The following is a 19,913-nucleotide window of genomic DNA, read 5'->3' on the forward strand; positions in this document are numbered from 1 at the left end:
GCACCGGAAGGTAAAGTGCTTGTATTACTCCCAACGTCAAGTTCAAAATTATTTTCAAAGTGGCAAGGACCGTTTGAGGTCACACGGCAACTTGGAGAGCTCGATTATGAGGTAATACGCTCAGGTAAGAGAGGAGCACGTCAAATTTATCACCTCAATCTCCTAAAAAATGGAATGAGGGAGAATCAGTGATGTTGGCGATGGTGATTAGCAGAGAGGATGATCTTGGACCAGAAGCAAATATAATAAAACAATCTCTTGCTCTGGCTCCGGGGGGGATCATCTCTCCCCCTCCCAGCTCATTGATTTGACTACATTACAGGCGGAGTTTGCTGCCGTGTTTTCTCCCCTACCTGACCGTACAAATCTCATTTAGCACCATATCGAGACAGAGCCGGACGTGGTGGTTCGCAGCGGGCCATATCGCTTGCCTGAAAACCAAAAAAAAAAGTAGGTAGGAGGAAGTAGGAAGAATTAGGTGCGATGCTTAAAATCAGAGTAATAGAAGAATCCTATTACAGTAACTGGGCGAACCCGATAGTTTTGGTTCCGAAGACGGACGGCTCAGTGTGGTTCTGTGTGGATTTTCGCAAGGTGAATGCTGTGTCGAAATTCGACACATATCCAATGCCACAGGTTGACGGATTGCTTGACTGGCTCAGTACGGCTTGTTTTTATTCGACATTGGACTTAACAAAGGGTTATTGGCAGATCCCCTTGTCTCCATTATGCAGAGAAAAAACAGCTTTCATGACGCCGTTTCGGTTACACCAATTTGTTAGAGAATGTACAGTGAAGATATCAGATATAAAAACACTGATTTTTTAGGTGATATTTTCTTTAAAATACTACAATTTCCTAATCATTAGAAAATAATGTATGAAAATATGGGGTAATACCACTGATCTATAATATAGAACTAGATTGCTCATGACGTCATGAAAGTGAAGCGGGCGTGCCGCCAAATTGGTAATCCCTAGTTTGCATAAACGTTCCTGTAACGAATTAAGCTCCATGATCACGGGAAGAAGGAGGCGGGAACCGGCGGAAAATCAAATAAGAAACTTTAATTACAAACTAAACACAAAACAGCGCATCAGCCCCTCATGGACGACTGACGCGCACAAATAAAAACCCAACTCAACTAAAACCCAGGCCAGGTCCTCTCTTGTCCTTCACTGTCGTCCCTCCAGTTTTATATCCTTCCATCTCCTCTGTGGGACTCGAGACCGGTGGGTCGAGCAGGTGTCGCTCATCTCCAATCACTCCACCCACCTCGCTCCTGTTCCCACGTTTCTCGGCCCCACCCCACTCATCACATACCCCCAACGCCCCTCGCAGGCCAGGGGGTACCCTCGAGACTGCACTCTAACCACCACAACCCCCAATTGGATTACGTGTAATTTCTTACTTCTAAATTCTGAAAAACACAGGTGTTAATTATAGGACCTAAAAACTCTGCATGTAATAACCTAGAACACTGTCTAAGACTTGATGGCTGCTCTGTCAATTCTTCGTCATGAGTTAGGAACCTAGGTGTGCTATTTGATCGCAATCTTTGCATTGGGCACCGCCTCGGCATCGGGCACCACCTCGGCCTCCGGAACAGCCTCGGGCACCACCACGGCCTCCGGAACAGCATCGGGCACCGCCTCGACCTCCGGAACAGCATCGGGAACCGCCTTGGCCTCTGGAACAGCATCGGGCACCGCCTCGGCATCGGGCACCACCTCGGTCACTGCATTGGGAACGGCCTCGGGCACCGCCTCGGGAATGGCAGCGGCCCGCTCGGGAACGTCCTCCTGGACGGCAGTGGCCCGCTCGGGAACGTCCTCCTGGACGGCAGCGGCACGCTCGGGAACGTCCTCCTGGACGGCAGCGGCCCGCTCCTGGATTACGTGTAATTTCTTACTTCTAAATTCTGAATAACACAGGTGTTAATTATAGGACCTAAAAACTCTGCATGTATTAACCTAGAACACTGTCTAAGACTTGATGGCTGCTCTGTCAATTCTTCGTCATGAGTTAGGAACCTAGGTGTGCTATTTGATCGCAATCTTTGCATTGGGCACCGCCTCGGCATCGGGCACCACCTCAGCCTCCGGAACAGCCTCGGGCACCACCTCGGCCTCCGGAACAGCATCGGGCACCGCCTCGACCTCCGGAACAGCATCGGGAACCGCCTTGGCCTCTGGAACAGCATCGGGAACCGCCTTGGCCTCTGGAACAGCATCGGGCACCGCCTCGGCATCGGGCACCACCTCGGCATCGGGCACCACCTCGGTCACTGGACGGCACCTCCTGGACGGCAGTGGCCCGCTCGGGAACGTCCTCCTGGATGGCAGCGGCCCGCTCGGGAACGTCCTCCTGGACGGCAGCGGCCCGCTCGGGAACGTCCCCCTGGACGGCAGTGGTCCGCTCGGGAACGTTCTCCAGGCTTTGATCAACGGTAGACGCCTGTCTCCTCGTCCTCCGCCCTCTATGAAGGCGAGTCGGTGGCACCTTGACTGGCGACTCAGGCGTTGAGTCGGCCATCTTGTGCTGTGGCGCTGGGTTGGCGGTCATCTTGTGCTGTCGCTCTAAGCTGGCGCCCATCTTGTGCTGTGGTGCTTTGCTGGCGGCCATCTTGGGGTGTGGCGCTAGGCTGGCGGCCATCTTGGGTTGTGGCGCTGGGTTAGCGGCCATCTTGTGCTGTGACGCTGGGCTGGCAGTTATCTTGTGCTGTGGTGCTGGATTGGCGGCCATCTTGGGTTGTGGCGCTGGCTCAGCAGCTTTGACGTGAGCAGTCTTGGGAACTTCTAGGATCTGTGACAGCCTGGAGAAATACTCTAGGAATGAGTCAGCGGCCATCCTGAACGTCGGCGCTGAGCTAGTGGTCATCTGGTACTGTGGTGTGAGGCTGGCTTCCATCTTGCCTCGTAGTGCGGGGTTGGTGGCCATGCACCGCAGCGGCGCTGGGTTGGCGGCCATCTTGTGCTGTGGCACGGGGGTGGCGGCCATATTGTGTTGTGGTACTGGGCTGGCGACCACTTGGTGCTGTGGCGCTGGGCCGGTGGCCAATTTGGGAACGTCGCTGGGTTAGCGGCCATCTTGTGCTGTGGCGCTTGGCTGGTAGCCATCCTTGGCAGTGGTGCTGGGCTGACGACCACCCCGCCGGAAGAGACAGGAGTGGCTGGGGCATCCCACCGACACCGATGCTGCAGGTAGCGCACGAATTCCCAAAATTCCAGTGTCTCTAACTGCGCCATCTCCTCCTGAGACACTGGATCATCGAGCCCGCCATTGAAATGGTCTTTAAGGGCCGCATCATTGTAGCCCATGCCCTCGGCCAGGGACCAGAACACTTGAGCCAGGGCACCCACTTCATTGCCCTCTTGGCGGAGGGCGGTCAATAGAAGATACCTTGTTCTCCGCTCCGCCATCTTGGCTGGGGAATGGAAAAACGACATACCGCTGGATCTCGTGTTGACGGAGTCCTTCTGTCACGATCGGTGTACTGGAAACACAGAGAGAGAGATCCAATTGCAGGTATGGTGTTTATTTGAGGGCAAATCCAAAGGGGTAAACAGTCCAGCCAGGGTCAAAACCAGAAGATCCAAAACATAACATGAACAAGACACGAACACTAGGCAAGGCAAGGATGACGGACATGAAATAACTGTAACATTAAACAAGGACTCCGTAACAGACTGAAACAAACCAGGTATTTATAGACAGGTGCAAACGACGTAAGTGGGAACAGCTGAATACAATGAACAGTGACGAGTACCAACAAGACTTGTAGGAATTGGTTCAGAAGTGGGGTGACGATAAGGGGAAGTGAGACCTCTAGTGGACACCCAGTGATACACAGACCAGACACTGTGACAATTACCCTTTGTACATAATCAAATGAGCGGCATTTTTTCACTAGTAGTGATTAATACAAGGCACACATACATATACAAAGTATATAAAGAAAAAAAATAAAATAAAATATATTATAATACCCGTTAAATTAAATAATTATTAACCACCCTGTTTTTAAACATTTTCTTGAATTTACAAAGTGAATTACACAATTTTAATTCCGTATGCAAATTATTCCATAGATTAACCCCTTTGACAGATATGCATATATTTTTTGTATTAGTTCTTCCCCTTATTTTTTTTTTAAACATATGCATTCCTCTTATTCCATACTGACTTTCTCTTATTTCAAACAGCCTCTGGATACAATTTGGAAGCAAATTATTATAGACTTTATACATTGTCTGTACAGTATAGAAATTTACTAAATCATTTTTTTTTAAAGCATTTAAATTACTAAACAATTGATTAGTTGGCTCATGATAGTCAACATGCTTTATAATCCTTATTGCTCTTTTTTGTCACATATATATTGGATTTATATTGGTTTTATATGCATGTCCCCAAACCTCCACACAATAGATTGTGTATGGAACTATGAGCGCACAATACAAAATATATAATGAATTTTCATTCAGAATATGTTTAGTTTTATGTAATATTGCAATGGATTGTGACATTTTTCTTTTTACATGATTGATATGTGGTTTCCAACATAATTTATGATCTATTATAACACCTAGAAATTTATTTTCATATACTCTATCTATTTCCTCATTGTTAATCCTAATTTTAACTTTATTAATACTCTTTCAATTGCCAAATATTATGAACTTTGTTTTACTTAAATTCAATGAAAATCTATTATCATCAAACCATTTTTTTAAGATCATCAATTCAATTTCCACTGTATTCAGAAGCTGTTCCAAATTTTTCCCTGAACAATATACATTAGTGTCATCAGCAAACAAAACCATTTTAAAGATTTTTGACACTTCACAAATATAATTTATATACAGTACAAACATTATGGGGCCTAACACAGAGCCCTGTGGAACACCACAAGTAACTTAATTAAATCTGATCTAACATCATTTATTTGGACAAATTGATATCTGTCATCAAGGTAACTTTTTAACCAAAAATAGGCGTTGCCTCTTATACCATATCTTTCCAGTTTCCTCATTAATAGACCATGATCAATAGTGTCAAAAGCTTTTTTTTTAAATCCAGGAACACCCCCACAGTATATTCATTATTATCCATTGAAGTGGAAATCTCTTCTACCATTTCCATCACTGCCACTGAAGTGGACCTATTTGCTCTTAAACCATACTGATGTCCACTCAATAGTTTATGTTTGTCTATGAAGTTTTCTAGCCTACACACAAATAGTTTCTCCAAAATTTTAGAGAACTGGGAAAGCAGATAAATTGGTCTGTAATTGGAAAAAAGATGTCTATCACTGCTTTTAAAGATAGGGATAATTTTAGCTATTTTCATATTATTTGGAAATATACCTGTTAAAAATGATTGATTACAAATATATGTAAAGGGTTTTACTATATATTCTATGATATTTTTAATAATGACATGTCAATCTCATTACAATCAGTTGATTTTTTATTCTTACAATTATTAACAATATCAAGTATTTCCATTTCATGAGTTCCCCTAATAAATATTGAATGGATATTACTAGGGATACCTACTTCATCTGGCCTTTCCTCATTTCTCTATATACCCCCAGGGATACCCGAGGGGGGGGGGGGATGAGCATCCCAATCGGACGGAATTACCGGTAACGACCCAAGCAAATGGACAACGGATTACGAGCGCAGTCTGTATTTGCGGCAAGGTCTGCAAAAACCTGAAGGCCCAGAAGATCCACCAGGCAAAGATGGCCTGCCTCAGGAGGGATCAAGTGAAGCTACGCTCAGGTACGGCAGCTGGGGCAGCAGTTACTGTCACGCCGGCTGCTGAACCTGGTGAGACGGAGGAGGAGCCGGGTCCGGAATCTCCCCACAGTACCCGGAACCTCCAAGCCACACAAATACCCCCACCAAGCAGGAAATCGGAACACCGTAGGGTGAAGTGGCCTGCCGCAAACAATAAGGAGTGGCTTAAGCTGGACAAGGATGTAGACAAGTGCCTGGAATACATCTCAAAGGGCAGTGTCGACCAGAAGCTCCAGACCATGTGTACCATCATAATGAACATGGGAGCAGAGCGGTTTGGTGTCAAGGAAAGAAGAGGAGATAGGAATCCAGCGAAGCTCAACCGGCGAGAAGCCAAGATCAGTCAGCTGAGACAAGAACTAAAATACCTGAGACGTCAGTTCAAGATGGCCAAGGAAGAAGAAAGGGAGTCAGCTGCCATAAAACAAACCAAGTGCGACCTGACTACCTGGCTCACAGCGATTGACAGATCTGGCCTCCCCGGGAAAATTCAAAACCTGGATATACCAGTACGGAGTCTTGCCAAGAATACTCTGGCCCCTGTTGGTCTACGAGGTACCAACATCAACAGTCGAGGTTCCAGAGAAGTCTATCAGCCAGTTCAGAAAATGGCTGGGGCTCCCTCGGTCCTTGAGCAGCATTGCCCTTTACGGCCATTCCACCAAGTTGCATCTTCCTTTGAGTGGACTATCAGAGGAGTTCAAAGTCACCCGCTCCAGAGAGGTATTGATGTACAGGGACTCCAAAGACACAAAAGTCGCAGCAGCAGGAATCCTCGTGAAGACCGAGAGAAAGTGGCAGGCGCAAGAAGCCGTCACTAAAGCTGAGGCACGACTAAGGCACAAAACGCTGGTGGGCTCCGTGGCAATTGGACGAGCAGGTCTTGGTTGTTTTCCCAAGCCATGTTATGATCTGGCTCGTGGAAAAGAGAGGCGCAAACTGATTCAGGACAAGATACGAGCAGAGGTGGAAGAAGAACGCTACACCAAAATGGCCAGCATGTCCAAACAAGGAGCGTGGACCAGGTGGGAACATGCAGATCCATGCAGAATAACCTGGGCAGAGCTCTGGAAAGCAGAGCCATTTCGGATCAAGTTTCTTGTCCAATCCGTCTATGACGTCCAAACCCAGCTAACCTGCACACCTGGGGCCTGGCAGACACTCCTGAGTGCAAGCTGTGCAAGAAGAGGGGCACACTGGAGCACATTTTGAGCAGCTGCTCAAGAGCGCTAGGGGAAGGGCGGTACCGCTGGCGCCACGACCAGGTGCTAAAGGCTTTGGGGGACCCCATCTGCACAGCGATCCAGCTCACCAAGACCCAGGCAGCCCCCAAACAAACAATCACCTTCATTAGAGCTGGGCAGAAGGAACAATTCCACCGGCCTAGCTCTACGGGGGGGGCTCCTCTCCACTGCTTGTGATTGGCAACTTCAGGTTGACCTTGGAAGACAGCTTAAGTTCCCAGGCAACATCACAGCCACTTCTCTCCGACCAGACATGGTGCTAACATCTGAGTCTACCAAGAAAGTGGTTATCCTGGAACTAACTGTCCCCTGGGAAGACCGTATTGAAGAGGCCCACGAGCGTAAGAGGGCTAAGTACGCAGGGCTCAGCTCGGAGTGCCGGAACAACGGCTGGAAAACTCGCTGCGAGCCAGTCGAGATCGGGTGCCGAGGCTTCGCTGGCCATTCACTGCTACGAACCCTCAAACTCCTTGGAGTGAAAGGACTGCAATTGAAAAAAGCCACCGCAAACATCTGAGAGGCCGCAGAGAGGGCTTCTCGGTGGCTGTGGATCCGTAGGGGGGATCCGTGGAGCAACATGCCTCTTGGACACAAACCGGGGACTGATCACCCCCGGTTGGGTCGCCCGGGTGAGGGTGTATGAAGATTAAAGACCCGAAAAACCCTATGACCGCGGGTTTTTCATTGATGACGTGTCCAAATAGCACCAGAAGGTGTATTCAAACTCTCTGCTCCACAATCTCTTGTGCTAACTTATAACCAACATTTACAAAATACTCATTAAATGTATTGACAATGTCATTCACTTTATTTATAATTCCTGATTCTTCATTTACAGAATAATTTGGGTAATATACTTTTCCTCTATTCGTTTTAATTATACTATTAAGTACTTCCCATGTTTTTTAGTATTACTCTTATACTTGTTCAATAATGTATGATAATAGTCATTTTTACTAATTCTTATAATACTTACTAATTTATTTTTATAAATTTTATAATTATTTTCAGCTTGTTTTGTCGTTGTAATAAATTTCCTGTATAATGCATTCTTCTTTTTACATGCCTTCTCTATTCCATTTGTAATCCATGGTTTGTCTACATTTTTTCGCTTCCTTACAAACTTCTTGAAAAAAACAATGTTTTTCATATTTTTCAATCAGTATGGTTAAAAAAGCATCATAGGCTCTATTAGGATCTTCATTTTCATAAACCTCACTCCAGTTAAGTTTCTTTAAATCCTTCCCAAGGGCAGCAATGGCTTCTGGTGTTCTATGTCGAATCATTTTAACATAGTTTGTCCTATTTTCATTTGGTTTTGTAAACAATCTTTGAAAGATCCCAAAAACTGGGAGATGATCAGTCATATCATTTATAAATAATCATCCTATAATTTACACTCCAATTTCATTTGTATATATATTATCAATTAGTGTAGCAGTGTCTGATGTTATTCTACTTGGTTTTGTAATCACTGGAAATATACCTTTACTATACATTGTATCAATAAAATCAGATGTTCTCTTATGTCCCTTTGGATTTAACAAATCAATGTTAAAATCTCCACATATAATTTGTAACTTGTTCTCATTCCATTTATTTAACACACCTACTAATCTATTCATAAATGTATCAATACATGTTCCTGGTGTTCTATACACAAAACTAATTATTATATTTTTAGATCTTTCAAAGTCGATTTCTATGGTTAAGCATTCCAGAATGTTTTCTATAGTACATGACATACTTTTAATCAAAAAGTGTCAACATATAAAGCAGCTCCTCCTCCTTTTTTGTTAACTCTGTTAATCGTCAACAAATTATATCCATCCAATTCTACATCTTGTGCTTTCTCATTATCAAGCCAAGTCTCTGACACAGCAATCACATCAAATTTATTAAACTTGCACAAAAAAATCCTTAATTTGTACAATTTTTTTATAGAGACTTCTATTATTAAAATGTATTATTGATAATGCCCCTTCCATTTCCACATTTATATTAAATTGTTCTTCTGTATAGTACTCACAACAATTATTATTTATATTATATAATAATATAAATATATATTATATAATAAATAATATAAGTCTAAGAGTCTTAAACTCTTAGACTAAGTTCCATATTTCTAGAGAGAAGAGTGGCACCACCCCAGGAGGGATAAAGACCATCTTTTTCCAACATGTCAGGTCTGCCCCAAAAGCTTGTCCATTTTTCTATGAAACCTATGTTATTCTGTGGGCACTTAGACATCCAGCCATTGAGTGATGACGATATTCTATGTATCTCATCACCACGGTAAGCAGGGAGGGGATCAGAGCATATTACAGTGTCTGACATCGTGCTTGCAAGTTCACACACCTCTTTAATGTTATTTTCTGTAATCTCCGACTGGCAAAGTTGAACATCAGTAGCGCCAGCATGAGTAACAATCTTACTTCATTTATGTTTAGCATTAGCTAGCACTTTTAAATATGCCAAGATATCAGGTGCTCTGGCTCCCGGTAAACATTGGACTACGGTGGCTGGTGTCTGTATATTCACATTCCGTACAATAGAATCGCCAATAACTAGAGCACTTTCATCAGGTTTCTCAGTGGGTGCATCACTGAGTTGGGAGAACCTGTTTAATATTTAGATCGGCGAGCTAGTCACATTCCAAAGCCTTGTCTAGATCCCTCACATTCTTACTGCCCTTAATTCAAGTTTGGATGCGTGTCTCTAATTCTGAAATCTTCTCTGTCAGCCTAACTATTTTCCTGCATTTATCACATATGAATCCCTCGTCGCCAACAAAGAGAGATAAACTATATATGTGGCAAGAGGTGCAGATAACAATAGCAGGAGAAGCCATTACTCACCGTGTTTGTACTTGACTAACTGGGGCCCAGGTCAGGAAGCAGACAGACTGGCTAAACTGACTGTCTGCTAGCCACCTCACATCACAGAAGTCTGTTAATTCTCAGCACATTGAGACTCATTCACCTAGATATCACACTATAGAGACTGTGTCTGTTCCCGAACTAGAAAATACAAAAAAACGTCCAAACCAATTGAAGAGTAATAATTTAATTGAGGTCCAACAAATAAAAAAAAAAACAGATGCAATACGGATAAACAAAGGATAAAGCTTGGCTTATTAAATATCAGGTCCCTATCTACGAAAGCACTTTTTATAAATAATATGATCACTGATCATAATCTAGATGTACTCTGTTTGACAGAAACCTGGCTAAAACCGGGTGATTACATTATTTTAAATGAGTCTACCCCCCCCCCCCAAGATTACTGTTATAATCATGAGCCACATCCAAAAGGTAAAGGGGAAGGTGTTGTTTCAATTTATAACAATGTTTTCAGGATTTCTCAGAAGGCAGGCTTCAAGTATAACTCCTTTGAAGTAATGGTGCTTATAACACTATCAAGTGAAAAAAAATGTTAATGATAAATCTAGGGCCGGGACTCGATTAAAAAAATTAATCTTCGATTAAAAAAATTAATCTAATTAATTAGAGGCTTTGTAATTAATTAATCGAAATTAATCACATTTTAATCGCATATAAATATTTGACCTGAGAACAGTGAGAAGTAATTTTAACATTGGAAACACTGACTATTAGAAAACATCTCTCTGTTGCTTCAGAGGCCATAACATAATAAGTCCAACTCTCAATAACCTTGGCCAAAACAATAAAGAGTTCAACACAAACTGTTGCACCAACAAAATAATACATAGTTCAACATAAAGTGTAAAGTCCACGCTAGCTGCTATATGTTTTGCGTTGAGGTGATACTTGAGGCTCGTAGATGTGATGCGGTGATATACGAACGCTAGTTGGTGCTCCAGTATAATCGGTCCGCCGAAACTTATTCAGTGAGAAACGTTCCGCGGTGCAAAATATAAGTGATTAAAAATGGGGGAATTTTTTTTCTGTAATTAATTAATCTTAGTTAACGCGTTATTTTTTGTGTAATTAATTAATCTCAATTAACACGTTAAAGTCCCGGCCCTAGATAAATCCCCTGTGATGTTTCTACTGGCTACTGTATACAGGCCACCAGGGCACCACACAGACTTTGTTAAACAGTTTGCTGTTTAATAAGTCATACTCTAGTTTTAATACTGTCACAAGTTGATGGTGTTTAAATTATGCAGCCAAGTGATGATATCTCAGATCATTACTTAGTTTTGCGCAAACTTTACAGTATATAGCTAAAACTGTAAATTCTTCTTCTTGTTACAAGTATGGTAGAATCATCACTTCTACCACAAAAGACTGCTTTGTAAGTTATCTTCCTGATGTATCCCAATTCCTTAGCATATCCAAAACCTCAGAACAACTTGATGATGTAACAGAAACAATGGACTCTCTCTTTTCTAGCATTTTAAATACAGTTGCTTCTTTATGCTTAAGGAAGGTTAAGGAAAACAGTCCATCACCATGGCATAATGAGCACACTTGCACCCTAAAGAGAGCAGCCAGGAAAATGGAGCTCAGCTGGAGGAAAACAAAACTAAAGGTATATCGTATTGCTTGGCGGGAAAGTAACCTATCCTACAGAAAAGCATTAAAACCTGTTAGATCTGATTACTTTTTGTCTCTTTTCGAAGAAAACAAACATAACCCTAGGTATTTATTCAATACTGTAGCTAAATTAATGAAAAATAAAGCATCAACAAGTGTTGACATTTGTCAACATCACAGCAGTAATGACTTTATGAACTACTTTACTTCTAAAATCGATACTATAAGAAATAAAATTGTAACCATTCAGCCGTTGGCTACAGTATTGCATCAGACAGTGCACTAAAGACCCCCTGAGCAACAGTTCCACTCATTCTCTAAATCATCTAAACAAACAACATGTATGTTAGACCCTATTCCATCTAAGCTCCTAAAAGAGGTGCTTCCAGAAGTCATAGATCATCTTCTGACTATTATTAATTCCTCATTGTCATTAGGATATGTCCCCAAAACCTTCAAACTGGCTGTTATTAAGCCTCTAATAAAAAAAAAAACACAATTTGACCACAAAGAACTAGTTAATTATAAACCGATCTCGATTCTCCCTTTTCTAGAAAAGGTAATATCCTCATAATTATATTCCTTCTTAGAGAAAAATGGTATCTGTGAAGATTTTCAGTCAGGATTTAGACCATATCATAGTACTGAGACTGCTCTCCTTAGAGTTACAAATGTCCTGCTCTTATCATCTGCTTGTGGTTGTATCTTTCTATTAGTTTTTTTTTTTTTTTATAATGCTTTATTGACAACAACAGGTAGCATGTACAGTGCCATATCTTGTATAACGAAAATATTTTCCATACCTCAACAAAAAAGAACAAACTAGAACACACACACACACACACACACACACACAAAAAAGGATGAGATAAGCATTTTACAAACAGATCTACATTATATATATATAACAGTTCCATAGGATATTACAATGTAATTTAAGGACAGAAAATATACTTTTCAGGTCAGCCCCATTCATTACATTTTATATTTTATATTAAGTGAAAACTATTTATAGTTTTTATATTATATTACAATTTTTAGATTTAGACATTGCATCTATGTACATTTTAATCTCCTTTTCAAGCACCATAAAAAGAGGTTTGCCTTTTGTAAACTTGCATTTATGAATGTGAAATTTACATACAAATAACATAAAATTTATAATAAAACCAGTGTCCTTTAAAGAGCGATCCTTTATATAAAAACCCATAATCACATGTTTATAAGATAAAGAAAATGTTCTTAAAATATTATTAGCAATGAAACCCTCCACATTATTCCAAAAATACTGAGTAAATTGGCAATACCAAAACAAATGTGAAATTGTTTCAGTGGAGCATTAACAAAAAGAACATTTTAAATCAATATTAATTTTACATTTTTGTAAGAATACCTTTGTGAGATAAACTCTATGAGTTAATTTTTATGAGATTTCTTTAACCTTATTTGTAAGGAGGGATTTTTGAGATAATGACCAAACCTTAGTCAAATTTACATTATTAAAGAAACTGTTCCAGTAAAAAGTAACATAAGTCGTAGAGATAATCTCTCTTAAAAATAAGGATCTAATTTTATAATTGTTAGGCTTTAACCCAGAGAAACAGATAGTGCCTGCAGAGGTATGTTCAGGTCTAGGAGGACAGACAGATAGTGTGGATGTATATACACTGCTTTTGAACACCATAAGTATACCTGCAGGTATGGCCTTAGTAAGCACCTTGAATTCTTTTAATGTAATAGGTATTTTGTATCTTGAAATAAAGTCTGCAAACAAAAATAAATTCCCTTCATTATTAAATGTATCTTTCTATTAGTGCTATTGCACACATAGCTATAAAAAAGTCCTACGAAGAAAATACCCCCTGAGCCAGTGAGAGCGGGGGCGGAAGATGGCTCATCGGCGGATAACCCGGTAATGAACACAGGAATGGAACAGATTACAAGATTGATGATTACCTGAGGCTCCGACAGCTAGAGCAGGGCATAATCTCCAGAACTGCATTTGTGGTTGGACAAAGGTTACTTCCACCCAAGGCACAAAAATACACCAGGGCACAAAAGGGTGCCTAAAGAAGGGTCAACAGGGAAGTCGCATCGACAGCTACTTTCTGAGAAGCAGGCCGAGTCAGTCTACAGAAGTTCAGCAGCAGGACACACACCACAGTATGCAGGAGATCAACGCCCCTGCCCTAGATGAGGAACAACATGGCACAAGAGGGCAACCTGAACCCAACCCATCACGTCCAAAAGCAGAGAAGGCGATTAGTCAAGTGGCCAAAGGCCTGCAACAAGACGATGTGGAAGCAGGGATGGGCAGTATTTCAGATACATGTACTGTATTTAAAATACGTATTTGAAATACAAAATACTATTTAGCATTTTGTATTTTAAAGCCTTTGGAAAAAATCAAATGTAATTTGTATTTAATACATTTAAGACAAGTATTTTTGTATTTTCAAAATACTCAAAATACTTTGAGCCAGTCAACCTCTTTATCAGGGTGCTGTTTTCATGAGTCAACTCGTTCAGACCAGACACGAACCTCCCCCCCAACCCCAACATTCATCCACATGTGCCGCAGCTGTACAACCCAGCCTTGGATCGGCAACTTTTCTGGAATAAAGTGAGGATGTGCTACTTGTTGATTAAAGTAGCTTGTCAAATGTGTTTGAATTATTAACTTTACTGCATGTTAGGGATGGGTGATATCATATGACAATATCGTAGATTCGTAGCGATGGTATTAATTGTGAATCGATGGAACTTTTTCTAAATCTTTTACATAGGACTTTCCGCTTTCTCTTTAGCTTTGTGCAGTTGAAGCCATAGACAGTAAAAGAAATGGACACAATGACCCCATTGGAACTCAATCGAGACAAGTGAAGCCCATTTTTAGCGTTTTTTAGCACTTCCGTTTCTGACACGCAGACTCAAACTAAGCTTGATGACGTCAGCAACCTGTCTGACAGATGTAAATCTTCTAGTAGCTGTGCGTGCAAACTGCCATCGTTAAGCTTGCAGAGACGGCGAGCTTGAGCGGGGAGTTCTTTGGCGTGAGGGAGCAGGAGTAAGTATTCTGATTAATTATTTTGTATAGTATTTTAAAACGTAACGCCAGTACGCCATATTAAGTTAATTGCCTGCGAGCTTCTCCTCCTGTCTGTACGGTAATGCGACAGAGAGTCACGTGGTTATGATGCAATCGTTAGCCTATTTTTACAAAAACTGTTTCTACAGGGCCATAATGTAACATAGAAGGTAATGGAGCCCTTTATACATTGTCGTGTATTTTTAGAAATAAATAATGGACAAACGGAGTCTTTAAACGCCTCAGATGTAAAGTTATTCGCTCTCAAAGTGGCGCCAAAATGAATGGGAGTCAATGGGATGCTAACGCAAGTGAAGTTCTGCTACAAGATGGCGGCACCTGGCCGACTTCAACTTCCGGTCGACTTCCTTGCCCCCTGTTTGAAGCCTTGTTTATACTTTCGCAATTCGCATGGCTCTACGCCATTAACCTGCTTACTGCGTGCGCTCCTCAGTAAACCTACAAGGCTTTTATGCTTGACGTGCTCTCCGTTGTATAATTCTGTGAAACGACAGAAGGCAACTCTGAGTAATTGTTCTCCAAACCACCAAAAAGCAGCGATGAGAGGAAGTAGTTTGCCGAATAATTTGTCAAACATCTCTTACACTATGTCAAACACTCGTCTTGTGAGAAGTTTGTGAATAAATGGATATCTTCACATGTAAACTGATTAGGTTGTGGGTCATTTTGACGACACATGTGAAAAAGTTTTTTACTACACTTCTTAAACCCTAACCAAATAATCAAGTTAAAACCAGTAAACTTGAAATTGTGACTTGTGACATTAGAACAAAACATATTAATATGATAACATATGTATAACACTAAATTGAACAACACTGTGTTATATATGTTTTTTAATTCATTAATTATTTTATTTCAATTAACGATTGTATTAAACACCTACCATTGCTTTATTCACTATTTCTGCTATGCAGGCTAATTTTGTAAATGTAATCATTTTAAATTTGACAAACATGGTGCTTTATGAAAATGTAACTTGACACTTCCAAATTGTGATGTGTTTACCCATCTATGCAAATGTTTGTTTATGTAGAGATGAAATAATTAGGTTAATCATTGTCTGTCTACATCAGTTTAGTGTAGTGATTGTGTGCATTTGTGAGGACAATGATGAAAGATACACCACACTTTTAGTTTTATTGTTCACCAAAAAAATTGTGCCAAATGATTTCTAATTAAAAAAATATATATTTTAGATAAACTTTATATTTTCTAATTATGTATATAGAAACAAATAAACTTTACATTAAACAAATATAAAAGTTACTATACTACTTGCGTAAAAAAAAGCATCAAAAGAGTTTGAAATTCAGTTTTTGCTGTGGTATCAAAACTGATATTGATAATTGTGAAACCATGCCATATATTGTTACTGTAAAGTAAAATTAAGATTTTGGTCATATCACCCATCGAAATTCTATCGAAAACTAGTTCAACTGGGAGGGTTAGGTCAGCAATATTGGATGGCAGATACTTTAAGATTGTGAAACAAACAGAACTGGGCCACATTGGAACGGCAGTCTTTCACATTGGCTTTTAATGATGGTGATAAAACATAATAAAAGTTAGTTTTTGTAGTTTTTTGTAGTTTTTGTAGTTTTTTATAAAAACTAAAGTTTCTAAACAGTTGCACACATCTAAATGCTTTTTGGCATTCAAAATAGGCTCAGATAGATTTCAGCCTAATAGGGATACCTGCACTGAATTTATTTTCAAAATACAAAATACTGTATTTGTATTTAAATAAATTTTTCCAAACAGTATTTTGTATTTGTATTTAAATACATTTTTCCAATCGGGACGATCGGGACTTTTCATGATGGCCCATTATAAATTATTCATAACGGCCTTGAGAGTGGCCGGAGCGGGAGCGCGGCGGCCGGCACTGTATTTCTCAGTCATAGTTACCCCCCTGCACACTCATCTCACCCCGTCATATTCTTCATACAGAACTTTCATGGTCACAAAAAAAAAAAAAAAAAAAAAAAAAAGAGTATTTAATTCATTTGTTTGTTCTTAAATTAACATACAATGGAGTAAAACCTCCTGGGAATGGGGAATTCGTTTATCCAATTAACCGATTGCAGGTCAAGTCTGTTTACAGAAATGTAGGGACATAATGAGAGCCCCCTGCCCCCTCGTCTAATGGCATGACCCAAAAATGGCACACGCCAGACTAGAGAGAGAGAGAAAGCTCGCAAATTCTAAAACAAAAAACAAAACAAAAAAAAAACAAATTGACAGTCAGGAAGGATTAGCGTGATTGTATAACATTTAATAACATTGATTTTATTATCTACCAGGCAAAAATCTTTAATTAGAGCACTTAGAAAATAACTCTTTTCTACCAGTCACACAATTCATGGTAAAATTCATATTAATAGCCCAAACAACCGGAGTTTAATAATTAAGGTTAGTGAAAAGAGTAAATAGTGATGCAAGCACCACTGACGACATTCCCAGTAAGATCTAACAGATGAAAATATATAATAGTGCAATAACCTCCATTTTCTTGGAACTAATGTTTTGGTAGTAACGAAAGTTTACATCGTATGTTTCTGCGGAATCAGCCAGCGCGAAGGACGTCTATATTCCGATTGGTTGCTGGTGTTTTGTCGCTGAACCGCATCATAGCTCATTATTACCATAAAGTTGAGCCACTTTCAACTCTCGGATTGACGCTCTTGTCACTCAAAACGCAACGTCAAGGAATTTGACGCTCTTGCAGCTGAGAGAAGCCAGCTTCCATTGAAAATGAATGACTTCCGGTCACTTTGGAAGCTCAAGTCAGCGGCGGTGTGAACGCCTCTCACGTGGTGTTGTCAAGGTAGCAATTTCACTGGATCTAAACAAATCAGTCTAACCATAGTGACCAGTAGCGGTGGCTTTCTTAATATATTTAAAATATTTTTGAAAGGGTTATGACGTTAGTAGTATATATTTTTTTAGCATTTTTTTTTTTTTTTTTGACCACCGAGGGCCGGTGGTTAACGAAATTTCCCGGTAGATTTTTTGGTCCCACTCCGCCCCTGTATACAGTTCAGACCAAAACTTTGGAAACATTACTTTTTTTAATGTTTTTGAAAGAAGTTTCTTCTGCTCATCATGCCTGCATTTATTTGATCAAAAATACAGGAAAAAACATTAATATTGTGAAATATTATTACAACTTAAAATAATAGTTCTCTATTTGAATATACTTAAAAAATATATATATATATTTATTCCTGTGATGCAAAGATGAATTTTCAGCATCATTACTCCAGCCTTCAGTGTCACATGGCAAATTTTTTCAGAAATAAATTAGAATTTAAAGTATAATACATTTAAAAACAATTATTTTAAATTGTAATAATATATCACAATATTAATTTTTTTCTGTATTTTTGATCAAATAAATGCAGGCTTGATGATCAGAAGAAACTTCTTTCAAAAACATTAAAAATAGTAATCTTTCCAAACTTTTGGTCGGTACTGTATATATATATATATATATATATATATATATTTAAATATATATATTCTTTTTTTTTGGGGGGGGGGGGGGCAGGTTTTGTTTGGTGCTGTGGCTATGTTTAATTAGAGCACCTGATATATATATACAGTACAGACCAAAAGTTTGGACACACCTTCTCATTCAAATAGTTTTCTTTATTTTTAGAGTCACACTGAAGGCATCAAGGGCTATTTGACCAAGAAGGAGAGTGATGGGGTGCTGCGCCAGATGACCTGACCTCCACAGTCACCGGACCTGAACCCAATCGAGATGGTTTAGGGGTGAGCTGGACCGCAGACTGAAGGCAAAAGGGCCAACAAGTGCTAAGCATCTCTCGGGGAACTCCTTCAAGACCATTTCAGGTGACTACCTCTTGAAGGTCATCAAGAGAATGCCAAGAGTGTGCAAAGCAGTAATCAAAGCAAAAGTTGGCTACTTTGAAGAACATAGAATATGACATATTTTCAGTTGTTTCACACTTTTTTGTTATGTATATAATTCCACATGTGTTAATTCATAGTTTTGATGCCTTCAGTGTGAATCTACAATTTTCATAGTCATGAAAATAAAGAAAACTCTGAATGAATTACAGCTGGAATACATGGTAATAAAGAGGTTATTAACAAACTGACCAACTATTTTCATTTGTCTAAATAATAAGATTTATATATTTACACTAAAATAGTTAATTAATTAATTTCACTTTCTTAATGATCTCATAAACCACTGACAACTCCTTAATAACTGGTTTGTAAATAATGCAATAATTTATAAATGATAAATTGATCCTTAAAGTGTGAAAATACAATGATTGAACTTTATATATATGGTCAATAACAAAATATTTATAGCTGTATTTATGAACTGCTTAATAATGTCTATTAAATGAGTGCTTTTATGCTTTTTCACTTTGTCAACTTTAGTTAGTCTGTAGTGTTGCTGTTTCAGCATAAAAAAGTTCTGCAAAGTTACAAAGCTCAAAGTCCAATTCAAAAAGAGAAATTTAATTTAACAAAAATCACATTTTAAAAACTACAACGAACAACTTGTTTGGACTACAACAAATATTTCCTGGAATTTGTGATATCACAAATATCAACAAATGGGATGAGACTTTGGTTGAGTTGCACTAGAGAAGGCAACGAGTGTGATATATACTGTACGTAGTTGACCATGAAGGCTGGAAGAGATAAAAAAAAAATATCCTAATATTCAGGTGTGCAGAATAATTAGGCATTTTTTCCCTATAACTCAGACTGAGAAATCCAAAATTATTAAATCTCCACAAGAAATCTTAAAAATTAGATCAGTACATTAATTGCAGACAGGAAAATGCTTACTGGGAAACTATCATGGAGTATTAAGTCTACAGTGCCACCATTTTCCAGAACTGCAACTTTCATGGTGTCTCCAGAATTACAAGTTGTCAGGTTCTAAGAGACTTTGCTTGGGAAAAAAAATCCCAAAAATGAATTAATTAGAATAGCATGAAGTATTGTGAAATACTATATATTAAGACTTTATATGTAGGCTTTAATAGCAGATGGGTTTTGAGTGACTCTTGAAGGACCAGCACCACCTCCTCTTATACGAAGCTTTGAGGAATATATCTTCCAGAATCTGGCATAAAGATTTAGGAGCTCATTTTTATTCCACCTCCTATCCATTGATTAAGAATTTATCTTCACATTAGTTCTTAATTCTTGTGCAATTCTTTTTTCTCATATC

General features: G+C 39.6%; 1 pseudogene; it reads left to right on the forward strand.

Annotated features, from left to right (window-relative positions):
• The first annotated feature begins 5,749 nt into the window (after positions 1-5,749).
• On the forward strand, positions 5,750-7,694 carry LOC113069603 (uncharacterized; annotated as a pseudogene).
• The last annotated feature ends 12,219 nt before the right edge of the window (positions 7,695-19,913 follow it).

The sequence above is a fragment of the Carassius auratus genome, chromosome 5, assembly GCF_003368295.1.
Source record: "Carassius auratus strain Wakin chromosome 5, ASM336829v1, whole genome shotgun sequence".
Lineage (NCBI taxonomy): Eukaryota > Metazoa > Chordata > Actinopteri > Cypriniformes > Cyprinidae > Carassius > Carassius auratus.